This window comes from Erinaceus europaeus, chromosome 10 (assembly GCF_950295315.1).
Source record: "Erinaceus europaeus chromosome 10, mEriEur2.1, whole genome shotgun sequence".
NCBI lineage: Eukaryota > Metazoa > Chordata > Mammalia > Eulipotyphla > Erinaceidae > Erinaceus > Erinaceus europaeus.
Window position 1 is genome coordinate 5,258,315 of NC_080171.1, and position 21,380 is coordinate 5,279,694.

A 21,380-nucleotide genomic window follows, 5' to 3' on the forward strand; every position below is an offset into this window, starting at 1 on the left:
ATAATGAAATAGTGTCCACTTAGACTTAGATACCCTCCTCACCTACTTCCTATTATACTTCCCTCACTCACTCCAAAGCTAACTTTAACAAAGCAAGGACTGAAAAAGCTGAATAAGGGCAAGAGACTGGCATACTGTAACGATGACTCTTTAGTCACTATCAGGCCACCCCATCAGCTCGGACCCTAGTCGGGGAGTCCTGAGATTCCCAAACAGACATGATGGACCTAGACCTCCAATAAATCCCTCTCCATTGTTACCAGTCATTCCTAGCAGGAACAACACAATAGACCCCTTTGTGGGCCCCCATTGGACCTAGCCCTCAACTTGGATCAACAATGGTAGAGAATGTTCCATCCTCCGAAGGGAGGCTGGACAGCATACTCTATGCTACACCTGAGGAAGATGGGTCCTGAAATTGGGGCAGCTTGGAACGTTCCTACTCATGACCACAGAATATGAGCTCAGATCTACAGGGATGCAGAGGTTACACAGGCTCCTAAGCTGAATATGGGCCCCAGATCACATCAAATCAATGGGGTTTACAGTCAACAATATTTATACATCTTTCCCATATTTGGGAGCTACTCTCTTCCCTGATCCAGCTTTCTGATCCTTCTGCCAGCCATGATACCACCTCTCCAGACAATAATTAGGATCCACCTGCATATCAGATTTCAAGCTCAGGCAAAAAAAAAAAAAAAGAAGAAGAAGAAAGAAAAAGAAAGAGAAACACTACTATAGCCACTCTTTAGAATATAACTAAAATATGCCTACTAGCTATCTACAAAATGGAGGGCTCCCCCAACTCTTTATCTGCACTGTTCCAGCCTTTAAGTCCATGATTGTTCAACAATTTGTTTGGCTTTGTATGTTAACTCTCTTTTCAACCACTAGGTTCCGGATGCCAGCATGATGCCAACCAGACTTCCATGGAAAGACAAGCCCACCAATGTGTCCTGGAGCTCTGCTTCCCCAGAGCCCTGCCCCACTAGGAAAGGAGAGAGACAGGTTGAGAGTATGGATCCATCTGTCACACCCATGTTCAGCGAGGAAGCAATCACAGAAGCCAGACCTTCCACCTTCTGCATCCCACAATGACCCTGGGTCCATACTCCCAGAGGGTTAAAGAATAGGAAAGCTTGGCTCCCCACCTGCAGGGGAGTCACTTCACAGGTGGTAAAGCAGGTCTGCAGGTATCTATCTTTCTCTCCCCCCTCTCTGTCTTCCCCTCCTCTCTCTATTTCTCTCTGTCCTATCTAACAACAACGACATCAACAACAACAATAATAATAACTACAGCAACAGTGAAAAACAACAAGGGCAACAAAAGGGGAAAAAAAGAATAAGAAAGCTATCAGGGGAGGGGAGGGGATGGGATACCGAGTTCTGGTGGTGGAAATTGTGTGGAGTTGTACCCCTCTTATCCTATGGCTTAGTCAGTGTTTTCTTTTTATAAATAAAAAATTAAATAAAAAAATAAAGATAACAAAGAGTCTGTCTACTGAAGGTCCGCATGTGTTGAAAAAAAAAAGCAGCTTCGTCAATTTTGGATTCTTATATTTCAAGATGTTCACTTATTCACATTTCAGTTAGATTTATTTATTTAATTTTTTGGTATATTATGTTTGTTTTTAATGGGAGAAAGAAAGACCAGAGCACTGAACAGAGCACTGTTCAGTTCTGGTTTATGGAGATGCTGTGGAATTGAACCTGGGGCACAGAGCCTCAGGTGTGAAAGCCTTTTGCATAGTCATGTATGCTGTCTCCTCTGCATTTCAGTCATATTTGACTCTTACAGTCTTAGGATGTCAGGGGCCAGGCAGTGGCACACCCGGTTGAGTATACATCCTGCCCTGAACAGGAGCTTGAGTTCGACCCCAGCCCTCCACCTTACCCACCTTCAGGGGAGAAGATTGGTGAGCAGTGAAGCTGAGCCGCAAGGTCCCCTCTCTCTCAATCTAAAACTCAAGGATTTAGTTTGCTATCTTTTCTTTCTTTCTTTCTTTCTTTCTTTCTTTCTTTCTTTCTTTCTTTCTTTCTTTCTTTCCTTCTTTCTTTTTTAACTATATTGAATTGATAGAGCTGTGAGAAATTGAGAGAAAAGAGGGATAAAGAGGAAGAGAGAGACAGAGAAACACCTGCAGACCTACTTCAACCCTTGTGGAGCTTTCCCCCTGTAGGTGGGGGCCAGGGACTTGAACCCGGGTCCTTGTGGATGGTGATATATGCACTTAACCAGGTGCGCCACTTGCAGGCCCCAAGGATTTATTTTTCTGTAGATGCAGGCGCAAAGTATATATTAGTAGTGGAGAAAATAATATTGTCACTGACCTTTCTATTAAAATGTGGAGAAGATGGCAGGAAGCTGGTAAAAAGACAAAGGGTAGGCAGGAATGCACAGAGAACACCAGAAACTCACTGCTCAAAAGCTGCTTCCAATAAGGTCTCTGGCACTTACCTGTGCTGGGGTCAATTCTGATAATTGTAGTTGACGTCTAGAAACGGGGTTATGAATATAATTATCATGAAGCAGCAATTGGACAGTCACAACCTAATTAAACCCACTGACTAGATTATCTTGTTTTCCCCCTAATAATCACATAACATTTAACACTTGTTAATTTCAGGACCTATGGGTGATATTCATTCAGTATTAACAAGCTACACGCAGTCACAGGCCAGGAAAAGAATAGGAAAGAGACGCAAACATTGAAGTCGACCAAGGGTGGGGGGGGAATTGCAGGGACAGCTGACATCTGGTTCTCAATGACACTCAACTTCTGAGCTCCCTGCCCCTTCCGAATTACTAATGAGAAACAAAGCCAAACAAAGCCGTGGAAAGATGAACAGATAAGGAGAACTTCCATACAAGTGAAAGGATGTAATTCTGCCTTTGTTATTGACTTATTTTCATTTTTCTTTCCAAATACTTTAATTCAGTGTGTGTGAGAGAGAAAAAAGAGTGGGGGGGAGAGAGGAGAGAGAACATCTCTCCTCTACCGCATGTGGTTCTAGGGGTCAAATCCAGAAGGGAGTGAGTGCTACAGGAGGCCCGCAAGTCCTGCACTCTACCCGCGGAACCACCTCCCTAGCTCCAATTCTGCCTCTATGGAACACTCTTCTACACAACAGACCTTTTTACATTAGCATGGACTCTGAAGGGACATGTCTTCCTGGAAGTATCATGGATAATGATTCCACCAGGTCTTCATATATAACTTCTTGTGCTCCTTGGACAAGATCTACAACTCACTGTCTTCCCTAACCTCTAACGTTGAGTGGATTCCTCAGTTCAGTGTCCCATTCTCAGCGGAAAGTCACTACACCTCCAATGATACGTAGGCCTAATTCATCTCTACTTTATTTTTTAACTTTTATTAATGATTTAATGTTGATCTACAAAATGACAAGATAACAGAGGTACAACTCCACACCCTTCCCACCCAGTCCCTCCCCAGTCCCTCCATTCCTCCACTGGAAATTACAGCAGTTCACCCAAGGTTGCAGATAAGGGTTAGCTACTATTTCTACAACTATCTGTCTTTATTTGTGTAGATTTGCCCATTATTTTAAGGTTCCAACCTCTCTTCCTTTCCAAGTCATAGCTATATCCTATTACTCCATCCAAATGTCACTCCCTTTTTCTTCTCTCTCTGGGTGCTGGTGGATCATCTCCACCTTTTGTAAAGCCGTTTTATGAAGGTATCGTGGATAGATTTCTCTTCAAGGAATTAAAAAAAAAAGATTGAAGGAATATGATAAAGATAGACGGGTGTTTGAGATAGGCTGATCTGGGGATTTATTTATTCATTTATTTTACCATAGCATTGATCAGCTCTGGTTTATGGTGGTGAGGGTGGGGAGATTGAGCCTCAGACTTTGGAGCCTCAGTCAAGAGAGTCTCTGCGTAACTATTCTGCTATCTCCCCCTGCTTGGGGATTATTCACCCCAAGTAAATGCTAGGCACAGTCAGCCATGGCCACTGTCTACGGTCACTTCAGGCTGAGGAGTCCCTAGTTAAATTAGAAATTAGAAATTCTACCTGGAAAACATTACGCACTTTGCTGCAGTTCACTTTTATCTCTGCAAACTTCATAGTTGTTTTTTTTTTTAGTTTTTTTCCCCATGAAACTCTATTATCTAAGAGAACCATGGTTCTGACAAGTTTGGTAGGTGTGTATGACCAGTAAAAGTGGTGTCTCTGGGGCCTGCTATAGTACACTCTATAAGCAGGTAAAAAGCTTGTTTCTACAAAGATTTTGGATGTGAATCAGACTGTGGACCACAGATGGTCTAAACTGACCCACAGCAGAATTAAGATTGTATCAAACCAGGACTAGCTGCTTTGGGGTTTGAAGAGTCTTCTCAGCAATTAATGTCCCACTGCCTGTTTTACAAAGAAGCTCTTGCCCTAGATATCTTATGGATATTTGGACCTATTCCACCTCCCTCAGTACAGTTGGCGACTCTATTAAGGGCAATCGTGGTCATCCATGAACAGCAGCTTCCTTACTGAACTGAGATCTTTCAGGGAGAGGCAAATAAAACCCAAGCATGCATCATGCCTCCAGGATTGAAACAGAGCACTGGAGATACTGACACCCATACTTTGAAGAGTCTTTGCCCTATTAAAATAATAATAAAAAAATTACCACCAGGCTGTGGAACTAATTTTCAATCATATCTGTGTGACTTTCAAAAACGTGTGTGTGTGTGTGTTTATAGTAATCAGGGTGTAAAAGGAATTGAGACATTCAAAATGGGACCCCCAAAAATTCAAATACTTCCTCTACTTAAAAAGATATACACCACCTCTTTCTGCCGTAAGAAAAAGGTGCTGTTTTATTTTATTTTTAAATGCTGTTTTTCATTTTATTTATTGGATAGACACAGAAAGAAATCAAAAGAAAAGGGGCAAGGAGAGGGAGAAAGAGACATTTATAGCTCTGTTCGTCACTCATGAAGCTTCCTTCTTGTAGGTGGGAACTGGAGGCTTGAATCCGGGTCCTTTGCTCATTGTAACATGTGCCTTCAATTAGGTGTGTCACTGCCTTCTATAGGTGCTATGGTTCTTTCTCTTTCTCTGTCTCTCTCCTTTGTCTCTCACATTTGATGAATAAACAAATACTTAAAAAATTAAAAATACGGTTAAGGGCACGTGGCGCAAAGCGCAAGGGCCAGAGTAAGGATCCCGGTTCAAGCCCCCGGCTCCCCACCTGCAGGAGGTCGATTCGCAAGCGGTGAAGCAGGTCTGCAGGTGTCTATCCTTGTCTCCTCCTCTCTGTCTTACCCTCCTCTCTCCATTTCTCTTTGTCCTACCCAACAACAACAATAGCTATGACAACAATAACAACTACAACAAGCACAATAAGGGCAACAAAATGGGGAAAATGGCCTCCAGGAGCAGTGGATTCATAGTGCAGGCACTGAGCCCCAGCAATAACCTTGGAGGCAAATAAATAAATAATACATATTTTTTAAAGTTTACACTACATGGTCGTTTGCTCTTTTTTTTTTTTTTACCATTTCTCTATAGTTCAGAAGACCTATAGAGTTAACTCTCTGGTTAAGCATACACTGTCAAACTATTTCAGTAATAGTAATAGTTCTGTCATATCCTTATATTACAATTAATTTTCCATTCTCCTCAAATTTCCTTCCAAAACACCAAGATATATTCCTGGCATGAGCAACTAGGAGAGATGAACCATCAGGAACACAAACAATTAACAAACTACATAAGAAGCAAAGCCAGTTCCCACCCAGAGAGCCAGGAAGTAGGCCCTCTGTCTGTGTATGCTGGCTCCCGACTTCACAGCCTCATGACCTTGGCTAAGTAATTGGCCTCCTCAAACTTTTATTTCTCTTCATAGGCGATGAAGCAGGTCTACAGGTGTCTATCTTTCTCTCCCCATCTGTCGTCCCCTCCTCTCTCCATTTCTCTCTGTTCTAGCCAACAACGAACGACATCAACAACAACTACCACAATAACCACAACAAGGCTACAACAACAAGGGCAACAAAAGGGAGGAAAAATGGCCTCCAGGAGCAGTGGATTCATGGTGCAGGCACTGAACTCCAGCAATAACCCTGGAGGAAAAAAAGAAGAAGGAGAAGAAAGCTAGAAAATTTCTATCTATCTATCTATCTATCTATCTATCTATCTATCTATCTATCTATCTATCTGCTTTCTATCTATCTCTGGGCATCTCCCATCCATAGCAAATTGTATCCCACATGAAGAATCCCAAGACTGAGTCCCAGCTAGGTTAAATAATTGATGCTTAACTGCTCCGTAACTGGTCACAGCACAGAGGGATGGTGCAATTAGGGATTATTGGAATGGCTAAACATTCTGGATAGCAATGACCTAATTTTGGACTGGCTTCAAAAAAAAAAAGAGCTTAACCCCAAACTAGACAGCAGGTAGTTGTTATGGTCCATTCTTTTCTATTCTTTTCTCCTCTACAATGAGCATGTCTTATGGAGACAGAAACCCTCCATGGATAACTTGAGAGGACTATCGAATTTTCTGCCCATTAATAATGCAGCTATTTTCTTCTGTGCTCTATTCTTGAGTTGGTTCATTTTCCAGAAGAATCTGCACCTGGCCCTTCAACTTTCCATTGGGCCTTCACCATAAATGTCACATTTGTGCCCCTGAAGTCACGTAAATGGTCTTCTAAACCTGATTCTACTATTTATGATGAGAACGGATCAAGGAATGTGGGTCTGAGCACTGGTGTTCATATTTCACATGCAATAGGTACCAAATTACAAGGTCTTTTTCCACTTGCTTTATTGTTTGCTTAAAAGCCTCCCTTCCTCTCACAGGCTCTTCCCGGTGGAGGAACCTCTTCTATTTTGACTTGTCGATTGTCCCTCTGCCTCTCTTCTCTTGCTTCTCCCACCCAAGCTGTCTCTCTTTCCCAGCAAGTCTCCACCACATAATTATGGCAATGCTTTTGCCTACTTCTCTGTGAGCTTAACTACCCTGGCTATTTTTTACTTGTGCTGATGCTACTGTTTGCTTTTCTGACGGGCTAATCCGTGTATCCTTTCAAGGCCTAACTTTCCCTACCATGAGAGCAGCTGGAGTCGCAATTCACAGGTGCCTTCCAAAGCTTTTCATTAGCAAGAGAAATGAGATGGTTTAGAAACCCATTTCTTAATCTGCAGGTGAGTACTGGAACCTTTGTGCAACAAACATCTTTCAAGTACCACAAATCGTGCCGCCACCATAAGGTGACTTTCTGAGGTAGAAGTGCAATGTCATTGGCACTTTGGCAGTGACAACAGAGAGAATGTCCCCTGAGAAGAAATCAGCTCCATGCCCCTGGTCTCTGGAACTTCCCAGCTCAAGAGAGCTGCACCCAGGTAACTGTGTAAAACTGAAGAATCATGACTTGATCTTCTTCAGCCTGAATTCCAAAATTCAACAGGCCTTAGCTCCTCTTGTTCTAGTTCAACTGGCCAGGCAAGGGCTTTAGGGAGTGGGCTGTGCCTTCCCCAGCTGGGCTCTGTAGCAGATAAGCCTCTCCACAAATCCTGGGCTTAATTACTTCTGACACAGTTGTCTTGCCTGAGCCTCCAGCCCCTTTTGTGATCAACTCCATTTGAATCCAAAGGTAAGTCTTTGCTTAGTCTTTTTTTGGACAAATGCTTAATTTCGTACCAAATGACCCTATAACATTTTAGCCAGCATCCATGGGTTCCTTGCACAACTGCCTCACATTCTCTTGCAAGCCCTTTGTTAAAAGCCTGGCAAATAACTTCCTGAGTCAAGCAGTCCTCATCATCAAGTATTTATTTATTTATTTATTCATTCATTTGGACGCAGAAGTGCAAGCACCGTGGCTGTCACTCCCAGGACAGGCTCTACTCTCTGAACGTAGTTGGGGTAGGATGTGGGACAGACACAAGAGAAGCATTTTATTAATATCCAGAAGCAATGTGCAGGGAACTGAACAAGCAAGCACATGCAAGCGAGGAAATCAATACCAAAATACCAGGACCTGGCACAAAATGAAACCTCTCCTCCAAGAATAACTCAAGGAAAAAAAAGTTTCTCCGGCTTAGAATTAGTCAAGAAAGCTTTGAAGATACTAGGCACTTTGCTCCCCAGGATAAAGCCAGTGTATTGGTAGGTGGTGGCCACACTGGTACTCACTCACTCACACATCACCACTCTGCCTTATCTTTCCAAGCCCAGAAAAATAACAGCAACAGCAACAACTCTGTGTTAGAGCCACACACCCAAAGACTGAATATCATATGTATATGCGAAGTGATACAGACAGGGGCCCCTAGCCAGCAGGTACATTTTATCATAGCATCTCCAAGTAAAAAAGTATAAATCCATTTATCAACTAAGCAGTTACCCGGATATAAAGTTCACAGGGACAGCAGAGCGTCCTGGTAAACTGCAAATACAATTTAATTCATTAAAAAAAAAAAAAAAAAGAGCCACTGTCCCTAACTTGGAAACTTCTCCTAGGTCTTAGAAAACTAGAAGACTATACATTTCCTTCAGAGGACCTAGTAGGGGTTGTATTGTTATATGGAAAACTGAGAAATGTTATGCATGTACAAACTATTGTATTTACTGTCGACTGTAAAATATTAGTCCCCCGATAAAGAAATTTTTTTTAAAAAGCTAGAAGACAGTTCAATGGAGAATAAATCGCCCACCCGACTTCAACCCAAGACTTTTGGTTTTGTTTTGTTTTTCCTTCCTTTTCTTTCTTTCTTCCTTTCTTTCCTTTTCTTTCTTTCTTTTAGTACTGGCATGCAAACCATGCTGTTTTAACTTCTTTCCTGTTCTCCCAGTTCTTCTGGAACATTTTATTTTCGACAGTCAACTCATTTGGAGAAGTGCCACACTGAGGTTCAACTGTTTACAGCACTGACTGTGTTTCTGCCAGAAGTCCATACCCAGGTCCACCTTCCCTACGTTGCCTCTGGGATGGAGAATTTATGCTCTAGTTTGTAACAAGCTTAGAGACACGGAGATTTCCAAAGCCCACAACACGACTCTTCTTTACAAAATGACTCCTGCTGGTCTAAAGAGAGTCTGATGTGGAAACCCCACTTCAACTTTCCTTCCTAAAGCTTCATCTCTTCTTTGTCGTTAAATGTTGCCCAGGCTGTTAAAAAAAAAGTCACTTCAGAGGATGACTTCATGGGTACTGAGGAATGGGAAATGGTTTAGTCCCTGATCTGTAATAGAGAGAAATGGGCTCTAAAAAAAAATAAAATAAAATACATGAAGGGCTCCAATTCTTTATATTTATTTTACATTATGAGTCTGAAATACTGACAAAGTCACCAGCAATTGTCCCAGACTGGATTTCAGTCTCCTGGCCATTCATCAATATTACAAAATGGTACCTCTGAAAAGAAGTGAATTTAAATCTGTACTAGGTTGCAAAATAGATCCTTGGAGTCCAATTGTGGGCAAGTTTTGAAAGTTTCGGTAGATCCAGACAAACATCCAAAGAAAGACACTGGGAAAAGATCTTCTAGGCCTGGGATGATAGAAATATCAGGTAGGAAAATTAAAACCAAAAAAAAGCACAGTCCCAAAACCAGGAAACTGGACTGAATGTCACAGGAGCAAACTTGGTCTCTGGGGCTCGTCCTTTTGACATCCATCCTGTTTAAAACATGTTCAGCTCTTCAACATGCTAAGTTCAACCAACAGAAACCAAGGCTCCTGCCCTACCAGGGAATGAGCAACTTCTCAGAGAGCCTGGCACCACAGAGAGACAGTTTCACAAGCAGCTACGGTCCTAGGCAGTGGGTTAGTAGAAAGGGCACTGGGTTGGGAGTCAGCTGACCTGAGTTCTAGGCCTGGCTTTGTTACAAGTGAACTTTCTGACCTTGTGCAAGTCACTTCATGTCTTTGCTCCAGTTTCCTCTTCAGTAAAATGCGTGGGGGAGGAGGGAAACTTGAAATATATGATCTAAGGCATAAAACTAGCTTCTAAATTGGACATTCTGACACATGGAACTTTAAAATACTTAATACTCATCACTTGAAGTATACTGACTGACGAACTTTCAAATGATTTTTTTTTCCATTTCTATCTGAGAATTTTCTTTGTCACTCCCTAAACCTCTGCTTAGTTCCTTGTTTCCTAGAGTTCTGTCATATTACAATATGTGCTTCTTTTCTTTTTCCTTTCTTATTTTTTTTTAAGCAACCTTCCCCAAACTAAGACATGCTATTAAAAGAGCTTAGGACTTCCCATTTCCTTGCTAGGGCTAAAATTAAACTGTCCATTCCTTAGGGCCCAATATAACATCTGCCAGATGTCCTTGGCATATCACACAAGAAGAGGAATCTTCTTCTAGCATTATCTATTCTTTCCCGTTTTCTCATAATCAATCAATAGAAAACCAACATCCAGATCATGGTCCTCTTCAATATCATCAATTTTATAAGCATGTGAACCTTACAAGATACTTGATTTTACACATACACACTGTGGCTGACTAATATTTTTTCCAGTTTACTGGAAGAGATAGACACTGGAAATAATTCCTCCTCTTGTTCAGTTTATATATACCAAGCATCCAGCACACTCTCAGCTCCTTTGCAATCTTCATTCATTCTTTATATATTTCCTAATATGTGACTGTGGCATTGTGAAACAGCACCTCTGGTCTTCAGTCATCAAGAAATATTAAGTAGCGCATTGCCAATGTTGTCCCATAAGGCAGCCAACTATATATAAGTCAAGAAAGTAAGGTTGATGGATGGGGTCGGGCGGTGGCGCAGTGGGTTAAGTGCAGGTGGTGCAAAGCACAAGGACCGGCTTAAGGATCCCGGTTCGCCCCCCCCCTCCCCACCTGCAGGGGAGTCGCTTCACAGGCGGTGAAGCAGGTCTGCAGGTGTCTGTCTTTCTCTCCTCCTCTGTCTTCCCCTCCTCTCTCCATTTCTCTCTGTCCTATCCAACAATGAACGATATCAACAATGGCAATAATAATAACCACAACGAGGCTACAACAAAAGGGGGAAAAAGTGACCTCCAGGAGCGGTGGGTGGATGGTGCAGGCACCGAGCCCAGCAATAACCCTGGAGGGAAAAAAAAAAAAGTAAGGTTGCTTGAACTAAGAAATCTCAACACCAAGGAACAGTTCAGGATAGACCAGATCCTATTAAACTCCATCACACAGAAAACTGAACTCTTTCCCAAGGCAACTTTATCATGTCTTTCTTTCAAGAAAACTGACCACAAGTACTCTATAGTGCATTAGTAGAGTTGAATCTCATTTCCTCTCTTGTCTTCCGGAAGACTCATTAGGAAGACTATATGAGCGCGTGCGCGCGCGCGTGTGTGTGTGTGTGTGTGTGTGTGTGTGTGTGTGTGTGTGTGTGTGTGTGTGTGTGTGTGTGTTGTTAAGGGAAGGGGAGATGGAGGGAAGGGTTATATTTTGGTTTTGGTCTAAAAGTTGCCTTCAATTCCAGAGAGTGAGAAAGAAAAGTCTTTGGGGGAATATAATCAACAAAGTATTTTTCATGAATCTAAAATGATAAATGCGATAGAAAATGAAGATCCAACAAGAATCTTTATGGCAGTGAACATCACTACTCGTGAATGATGACTTTGTGCCATATTAACAACAGATCTGAAGCAAAGATTTAGAGACTTAGCCACTTTATGTCTTAAAAAAGAAAAAAAAAAAAACTCTGAGATTTAACATCAAATGAGAATATGCAATTTTTTTTCTTCCTCTCATACTGGCTTATCCAGAATACTCGTCTCTATTCTCCTGTATATGCCTACAAAACGGCAAGAAACCATGTATAAAACACGATGGTGCTTCCCATGTTGATGAGAAGGTATCAAAGTGGTCCAGGAGGTGGCAGAGTGGATAAAGCATTGGACTCTCAAGCATGAGGTCCTGAGTTCAATCCCCGGCAGCACATGTACCAGAGTGATGTCTGGTTCTTTCTTTCTCTTCTCCTATCTTTATCATTAATAAATAAATAAAATCTTTTTTTAAAAAAAAAGTATCAGAGACAGATGTGACTCTTAGGTAACCAACTAAGACACACTCTCAACTCCACAAAATGTCCCATAGATATCTTACTGTTTTCCCTCCAACAAAAAAAGTTCAACTCTCAGCTACCAAAGCATTTAGTTGCAAAGTTAAAATCATGAGAAATCAAACTGTTGGACTGTCAACCTGTTTGTCATAATTTTTCTCTACTGCACTAATTAACCAGTTGTCCCGGTATCAACAACAACAAAAAAGATTATCACGGAAGTTTATTTCAAGATCAAACTATAACGTACATATGGTTAACTATAGGCGAACTATCAGATCATTATTTTCTCCAATAACTTTTTGTTCCACTGCATTTGAACTTGCAAGTTTAACCACATAACTTTTTTATAGGTACCAGGCAAATTGAAATACATCCTTGAAAGCAGTGTACTCAGGAGGAAAAGCAATGGTGTCAAAACAGTCTAAGGTATTTTCACAGTCGCCTTGGAGAGACCTAGGTTTTAAAGCAAAGAACAGAGACCTGAAATATTTTAGGAGAGCATGCACATCAGATGGATATCTTGAAAATCATTCTTGTTCTCCTGGGAAAACAGGGTTTCCGTTACTGACCATGGACAACTCTCAGCTAAAGAACTAAGTATTTTCCTTCCCTTTCCTACCCTTCAGAAGAACAATAACCATCAATTAATGACACAGCAGTTGGGTTTGAAAAATGTCACATACAGCATTGTGCTTTTACTGACACTGCAACCAGCAACTCCACAGAAAATATCTGGAATCTAAAAACTATTGATACATCAATATGAACAGAATACCGCAGACATAATAAGGACTCTCTCTCCCTCTCCTTTCTGTCTCACACACAACACACACATACCCCTCACACATAATGAAAAAGCCAAACAAGAAAAAAAGCTGTAGTGGATCACAAAAGTATTCCTTAATTCTGTTAGAATCTGGTACCTTTTTCTATTTCTGCTTAATTGAAAACAAGCTCCAATCAGCCTCCTCACAATATATTAATTGGTTCTGACTCTCCTCCAAGTTCTCCTTGCACTGTGGCCCCCTTCTCACCTATCTTCAACAGCTCAGCTAACATTCTTCCAGTATCTTCCCTCATCCTCAAGATGGCTACCTTACCTAATGGGAAGGCAATACCTCCATGGTTGGCTTTGATAAATTCTTGAAGCAACTCAGGATTTAGCTCCTTGCTTGGATCAGTTACATGCAAGCTCTAGAACTGAACTGTGAAGAACTCCAATCAATGAAGTTATGACTGGGTCCCTTCTTCAAATCATCCTCACAAAATGTCTTCCTCCAAGGCTAATCAATGCCTCCCAAGTAAAAAAGTGAAGAAGACACTTGGACATAAGGTTTGTCACTTGCCATAATATTTTTAAATTTTTGTTTCCATAGTGACATCATTAAGAAGACATCTGATATTTCTGGAGATTTGCGGTACTTGAGAACACAGGGGAGGAAAATAAATAAATAAATAAAGGCAGAATTGAAGGGAAAGGGAAAAAACAAAGAAACTAAGAGAAGGCCTGACACGCAAATGGAATGACCAGAAGAGAAATGTAGATCTTGGGAAAACTGGTATCCAGTCTGCTGAGATCTTGCAGGATTTGCAGTCCTTGCTGTTGTTGTTTGCACAAATCAACCCCAAACCAGACAATAAAGTCTGGCAAGGCATCAAAACATGATGATAATGAGACCCCAGATCTCAAAAAAAAAAATCTCAGCTTAAGGCCACCATCACCTTCACCAAGAGGAAATAACATTTCCTGATGACTTTCAAGAGCTGGAGTCGTTTAAAGTTGTGGGAAGATCTTAGTTGTAGAAAAATGCTGAAGGCTTTTTCTGAAGGAGGTCAAAATCCTTCAGGGACACTCCAAGGGAGGGGGGGGGGGAATTTTTTTTTTTTCAAAAGTTTACTTTAAAATGGAAACAAATGCTTCAGTAACTTGTGAAAACACTTCTTGGATGGGAGAAAGAAAATCTGAACAGCCCTTAAAAGCCCCTCATTTCCTTGCACAGTAACTAAGAGTGAGGAACCACTACAACCTTTCCCCCCTGGAAAAGCAGGAGTAGGCAGGCAGGCAGGCTTCCTCCTCCAGCCATGACCAACAGAGCTTCAAAATGGAGACATCCATAATTTTCTAAACACTTCTCATCTCAGCTTTGTCTCCTGGAAAACTGCTCTCCTCCATTTTCTGGTGGAGGGAGAACATGACAAGGCTTACCTGACTCAGTTCCCAGCTTTCAACCAACCTAGTCACTGCCTCTCCCTCCAAACCTGAAAGCCACCTCCAGAAACAAAACCAAAGCAAACCAAGCAGCCAACACACAGACACTCAGACTCAGCCCTCGGGAGCCCTGAGAGAAAGCCCCAACTGGTTGGTCTTTTCCCATCCAGACGCGTGCTTAAAAATGAAACTTTTTTTTTTTTTTAAATCTTTGCAGGGGAGGAATAGAAAGGGAACTCCAGGCAGTCTCCGTGCCTCTCTGGAGCTTAGAAGCTACAATGAAAAGAAAATGAGGGATCCTCCAGGAATGGTGAAAAGCCTGGAGAATGAACGTGAGAAGAAGGAGCTTTGTGTGTTGGAGTCTGGACTGGAACCAAGGCAGACAGCTTGCAAATGGAGGACAGGGAGATAAAGAAAGGGAAAGAGTGGAGCTGCTCTGCTGGGGAGGAGCAGTGGCCAGGCGCCCCCCCACCCCCAGTGCCTGGAAGCAGGGCAGACCCCTGGGAACTGCCCCATGACCGAGGCGACCCCCCCCCACTGGTCCCCAGCTTTCTTTTCTCCCTCAGAGAAGAGTCAAGCGTGTGTAATGGCTTCTCCAGAAACCGTTGTCCTACACCAGCCGCTTCTGAACCTCCAGCCTGGAGACAGCTCCTCAGCCACTCATGACCCTGCACCCCCCCCCCCCACTGCCACCGGCTGGTGCCCCCGGCCACCTTGCTCTCACCAGCAGCAACCCCACTGCCACCCTCAGCCCCCAGCACTTACATCCCAACCCCACATCCCAACTTCGGGGAAAGACAGAGAGAGAGAGAGAGAGAGAGCCAAATACCTGAGCAAGAGGGGGAGTGCCAGTCAGCTTTGCCATGGGGCGGGGGACAGGCAGCCAGAGGGGGAAAGGCAGCAGAGGGGTAGAGGGGACAGAGAAAGAAAGAGGTCACACACTCAGGTGGGGGGGCTGGGAGTGCTCCCTCCTCTGCCCCTGGCTCTACATGCTCCCGCAGCTTCTCCACTCCTGGGGGGCTCCTGGCCTCCCAGGCTCCACCGCCGCCAGTACCACCACCACCAGTGCCACCACCAGTGCCACCACCTCCTGTCCCTACTCTGGTCCCCACACTCCCAGCATCCGTCCTAAGCCTCCAGCTCTTTCTCCCTCATCTCTCATTTTCTCTTCTCTCCACAGAACTCCACGAAATTAATTAAGCCAGGGTGCTCTCGCCCCCCCACCCACCCACCCACCTAGCCTAAGCAGAAGGAGCAGCTAGCAGTAAAAGCACAACCTCCTCCTCCTCCTCTTCCTCCCCGGCTTCTCCTCCTCCCCCTGCTGCTCTCCCTCCTCCCCCTCCCCCCCATCTTCTTCTCTTCTCTTCTCCTCCTCCTCCTCCTCCTCCACCTCACAGCCAGTCAGTCCAGGCAGGGACTTCCTCTCCTCCCCTCCCCACCAGCCCTCCTCGACCGAATGAATGAGCGACGGAGCCTCCTCCAGCACCCTGAGCTCACCTCCCGGGGAGCACCCGGACCACCCGGAGGTGGCTGTTAATTGCAGAAACTTACAGAAGCAACGTCCCGGGCCGGGAGGTGTTTGGGGTTCTGCAGCCCCACCGCCTCCTTATCCTCTTTCTCTTTCTCCTCTTCCTGCTCTGGTTATCGTGGTGGAAGTTGTCTGGGAGTCTCATGTGCTCCTGCCGGGTCTCAGCAAAGAAGGATCGCCATCTTCCCTGCCTTCCTCGGCTCCTCAGACTCGCTGCCGTTGCAGATGACCTGAGATATCCGTCTCTCTCCCTCTCTCTCTCTCTCTCTCTCTCTCTCTACCCCTCTCCCTCACGCTCCCTCCCTCCCTCTCTCCTCTCTCCTCTCCTCCCTCTCCCTCGCGCTCCCTCACTCTCTCCCTCCCTCTGTGTCTCTCTCTGAATAATGAGCAACCAGAGGGAGAGAGAGAAAAGCAAGACAGAAAGAGAGAAGGAAGACAATCTTCTTCTGCCACACAAAACGCCGGGGCACCAGGGGGTGCGCGAAGCCTTTCTAATCACAACAACGCGCAGGAGCGAGGAAGAAAAAAAAAAAAAGAAAGAAAGAAATGAGGAAAGGGCTTGGGGAAGGGGGAATGGGGGGGGGGGTGAGAATTATCCCAGAGCTGGAGAAGAGCAGAATAAACTAGATGATGGGGCTACGGTCGCTGGCCCCCCCTCCCGCTGAACCCCAGAAGGAGGCTGCAAAGTTAAGGCTGGGACATTGTCTTTGTCACTCAGAGCAACACAGAGCCAAGCCAGGGAGATGCAGGAGAAGGAAGAGGAAGAGAAGGAGGCAAAGGAGGAGGAGAAGGGGAAGAGGGAGATGAGATGAATAAAGACCTGCGGGGAAGGCAGTGAAAGCAGAGGGGGGCCGCGGCTGAATCGAGAGCGCTCCCGTCCCCCCCCCCCCCCAAAGCCACCCGGCCACCACCACAGAGAACGGGGCGGTGCGCGGACCCTACCGGCCATTCAGAGCCAGCCCACCCTTGAGCTCTGCCCCGGGCGGGAGTCCCGGCCACCTAGGGTCCCACACACGCCTCCATCTAAAAGCCAATCTTTGCAGAGAACATCCATGGGGAAGTCGAGGTTGCAAGTCTAAGCCCAGAGCAACCACGTGGGGCTTTTTAATCCCCTTCCAGCTTGCCCTGGGAGTATCTCCAGTGAAAAGCTCAAGTTGCCCATTACTGGGATGCATTGTGAAGTCTTCACTCTCACACACACGCACACACAGTTAAGGTTAATTATGCATTTGATTTCCTAACGGGGATAGGAAGAGGGCAGAGGTGTAGGGGAGGGAGACGATCATTCCCAGTCTCGGAACCAACACTTTCTTTTCCGAACCCGTACAACGTTTTTTGACCCAGCAAAAGTGGGGGGGGGGAGTTGAGCTGACTTAAATAACTTTGTGCCCTCCAGCCCTGCAGTTGTCTGCAGTTTCTAGCCGACTCGGAAACCAATAATCAGCTCTCCTAATGATAAGGTGTCTTGGTGTTGAAGCTTTCACACCTTGAATTTATATTTGGTGTAATTTGCACTGCCCCCTCCCCCAATCATTCTAAACTATCTCTTGTAAAGGAATGTCCCATCGTTGGGGGGGGGGGTGCTTCCTAAGACTTTAATTCCATAAGGTGATGGGAGGAGGGTGACTAATAGTGTAAAAGAATCAATACAGAAAATCAGCAGCGACTGAAGTCCAAGGGCACGGGCTGCTGGAAGCATTGCTATTTCTCGAATCCTCTATTTGAACATCCACAGCCCCCGGGAGAGAGAGAGAGAGAGAGAGAAACATGCAGCACGCGAGGCTAAGACCTTAATTAAAGTTTCTTTTGTCCGCAACCGAATTGGGATGGGGGGCTTGCTAGATTCCTTCGCATTGGGGGAACCCGCATCCGGTGGAGAGAAGGTGGTGTGGACATGCTGGGTTAAGACCCGCCTGTTTAATAGTCGCTACACACCCCCCACCTTCCTTCCAACGTCTGCACCCCGCATCCCAACACAAACACACACACACCCCCAAATACAGTCCAGGAATGAGAGAACCATGACCCCATACAATTAAAAAAAAAAAAATGAAAGGAGGAGACGCGCAGAGTTGGTGGTTCCCATAGGATAGCGGGCTTTCATCAGCAGATCTGAAACCTCATTTTCCAAGAATTTTTTCCCCCTTATCTTGATCCCTGGGCAGAATGTCTCATCCAAGGTACGATTTCAAACCCCCCCCACCCCCCTTTCCCAGTCAACATGTCCTGCCCTTGTCTCCTCCCACACACGGAAAAAAAAATCAGGGAACCCTAAAAGGGTGTTGATGGAAGAGGAGGGGGGAGGTGATAGATAGATAGATGATAGATAGATAGATAGATAGATAGATAGATAGATGACACGCGTGCGGTGGGGAAGAAAGGAGAAGGGGAGGGGGAGGGGGGAAGTAAGGGGGATGGGGGGGACGGGAATCAAAGAAAGAGGAGAGAAAGGAGGACGAGGAGGCTGTCCGGGTTGAAAGGATGCACGCTTTGTGCCGCGGAGACGGTTCAGGTGCCTGCAGGGACCTAGGGAAGTCCTCCCGCCCCGACTCCTCCCCCCACCCCGGGGGCCCGGGAGGTGTCACCTCGCCCGCCGCAGTTCACCACCCCAAATTCCTCGTGGCAACCCGAGGACGCGCGCCAGGTCCCTTGGATAATTTACCTCTTTTGTCTTTGATAAAAAAAAAAAAAAGATAATAATAATTTTTCTTTCTTTTTTTTTTCCCCCTCTGTCAAGCTCCTCGCCGGGGTAATAATCATCGTGTTTTAGGTTGCAAGTTCCCTGGCCTGCAAACTGGGCTTGGGGGGGGGGGGGGGTGAGGGGCAGGGGTGGCTGAGACCAGATCTTCCAGGACTGGAAGCTGCCTCCTGGAGAGGCTGCGCTCTCAAGTGCTAAGATGGGGGTGGAGGGGCTTCTCCCCACCCCTGGGCTGGGGGTGGAGGGGTGGTGGAAGGTGCTAAGAACCCTGGAGGACGCTTGGGGTTAAGGAGGCAGCGACGAGGTGGGAGCCAAGCCCAGGCTCCGGTCCCCCCCCCACCCCCCGCGCCAGGGCTCCCCGCAGTCGGGGCAGGCGCCCTGGGGAGGGGCCTGGGGCGAGCGAGACGGGGAGCGCCCGCAGCCCCCCACCCCGAGCCGGGCCGAGCGCAGCGCCGCGCCGCGCCGCGCAGACACCCGCGGCCGAGCCCGCAGCCCGCAGCCCGCGACCCGCACGGCCACCTGCGCGCAGCGGCCCGGCTCCCGCCCCGGAGGACTCACCTCGAGCGACCGCGACAGCTCCCGGACCCGCCGCGGGGGGACCTGGCTCCTCCCTCGCGTCCCAGGAGAAGGGACAAAAAGGAGAGATGGACTTGGAGATGGCCCCGCCCTTCAAACGCTCCAATCCTTGGAAACCAAACCTCCAAGCCTCCACATCTACAAGGGACAAAGACAGCCAGGAGAGCTGGAGTCTGATGGCAGAGAGAGAGAGAGAGAGAGAGAGAGAGAAAGAGGCGCTCTGAGCGGATGGTGGAGGGGGTGCGAGGGACCCCGGCTAACTTTCCATCCCAAGTGCAAGACTGCAAGATCGTCTTCAGCACACTGTCTTCTGGTCTAGAAGCAAACTGAATGCACAAAACCGAACAGAGAACTATTGCAAAACTCTTGATAGTCTTGCTTTTTTCTTTTTTTCTTTCTTTCTTTCTTTCTTTCTTTCTTTCTTTCTTTCTTTCTTTCTTTTTTTTTTAGGGAGGAAGGCTAAAAATTTCAATTAATGATGCCATACACAATCTTTTTCCACTTTTTTTTTTTTTTTTTAACTCACAAGTGCCTTAACTCTCCAACTGAAATGATTGAAAGAAATTAAACATGTTGGAGTGGACTTTTTGTTAGTTTGCTCTTTTTTTTTTTTTAATTTAATTGGGCACTTTTCTTTCAAATGATAAGGAAAGCCGTTGGGTGTGTCATACCTGGGTCAGTCAAGCAAAGAATTGTAGCTAGAGGTTTTAGTGAAATCCCTGATAAACTTGTCACTTGAGTAACTGTAATTATACTTTGCCATTAGCAGATCATTAAGATACACAGGAGCAAGTTCACACCTCCCTCTACTCCACTGCTGAGGAATATTCGCAACGATAATACACGTGGATGAGTGGGTTATTTTATTCACCAGGAAGGGTTGACTTCTAAATTTGATGATTAAAAGAAAAGAAAAAAAGTTGAGGTTTTGTACACAGCCAGCAATATGAGAAACTGACGCCCTGAATGTTGCCTTTTACTGTACCGTATGCCACCATTCTCCAGAGTCATAGGGGTTTTCAAGGTTGTTAATGCTCCAGGAAATATAAATACATTTCAAGTCTGGACTTTCTTCTCCCTTATCATGGGTGACTGACATACAGACTTCTCATAAAGGAAAATTATGGCTCATCAAAAGAGTGACTTTCTGAGCATTAATAGTATAATACATCTTCTGATTTTAGTTCAAGAAATAGCAGAGTCCTAGAATCAGTGGGACCCATGCAAATATCATCCACTTACTTGCCCAACTCTAGTGGGATAGAATGAGTCCATAAATCACTTCTGTTTTAAAGGTCTCAGCAAAGGGAGGCATTCCAGTTTCTCAAAGGAAGGTGTTTATTGGGAGAGAAAGGATGACTTCTGTCACCTGCAGGAAGGGATCATGGAAAAAAGACAGGACTGACCCCAAAGGCTACATTAAAGAGACAGAATTTCAGCTGAAACGAGAGTATAGGTCTTCTGCTGTCTTTAAATATTTACTTTCCATCACAGGAAAAAGAAATACTTGTGCACCCTGAAAAACTATCTTTAAAAAAATCCAATTTACAATCCCACTTTCCACAGTTCAGGTGGAAAATTGTTCAAGTTGACGATTTTACCAAAACCAAGAGAAGTTGAACAACGTACGGTTGAACAGAGTATGGTTTCTTCAGAAATCTTAATTATTCCACCCTTAAACATTTCACCATACTGTGAGACACTCCTTGAACACGGCAGTGTTTTTCTGCCCATGTAAAACTTCTTTTTCATGAAATTCAATATTTTTTTTTCTATTTGACTTCGTGATTTTTTAGTAAAAATCATTTAGAGTCTTTGAGAATTTTTACTCTTGTTGGAAATTACTAAATGTTTCAAAAGTTTTTATGTTAAATTGAGTCATTTTGGACCCTCAGAATATTAAACATGGAAGTATATTTTAAATCTTTTTCTCATATGTTACAGAAAGACAGTTTTGCAAACCCAAAGCCAAACATATGTAACTATATCCAAGCTCAGGGAGAAGTGACTGGACAAAGATAAAAGTGAGGGAGTCAGGCAGTAGCACAGCAGGTTAAGCGCAGGTGGCGCAAAGCACAAGGAACAGTGTAAGGATCCTGGTTCGAGCCCCCGGCTCCCCAGCTGCAGGAGAATCACTTCACAAGTGGTGAAACAGGTCTGCAGGTGTCTATGTTTCTCTCCCCCTCTCTGTCTTCCCTCCTCTCTCCATTTCTCTCTGTCCTATCCAACAACAACAACATCAATAACAACAATAATAAAACAACAAGGGCAACAAAAGGGAACAAATAAATAAATATTTTTTAAAAG

At 44.8% G+C, this 21,380-nt stretch overlaps 1 protein-coding gene across 3 annotated transcripts in view; it reads right to left on the minus strand.

The window, feature by feature from the left end:
* The window catches only part of ZNF462 (zinc finger protein 462), a 181,686-nt gene extending 162,528 nt beyond the window's left edge, over nucleotides 1-19,158 (minus strand). The window contains exon 1 of one of the 3 annotated variants that reach the window (XM_060199055.1): nucleotides 19,056-19,158. The gene's annotated coding sequence lies outside the window, so the exon portion shown is untranslated. Of the gene's footprint in view, nucleotides 1-15,822; nucleotides 16,959-19,055 lie in introns of those variants that run through there. The other 2 variants (XM_060199054.1, XM_060199056.1) reach the window with 2 other exon arrangements.
* Nucleotides 19,159-21,380: the final 2,222 nt, after the last annotated feature.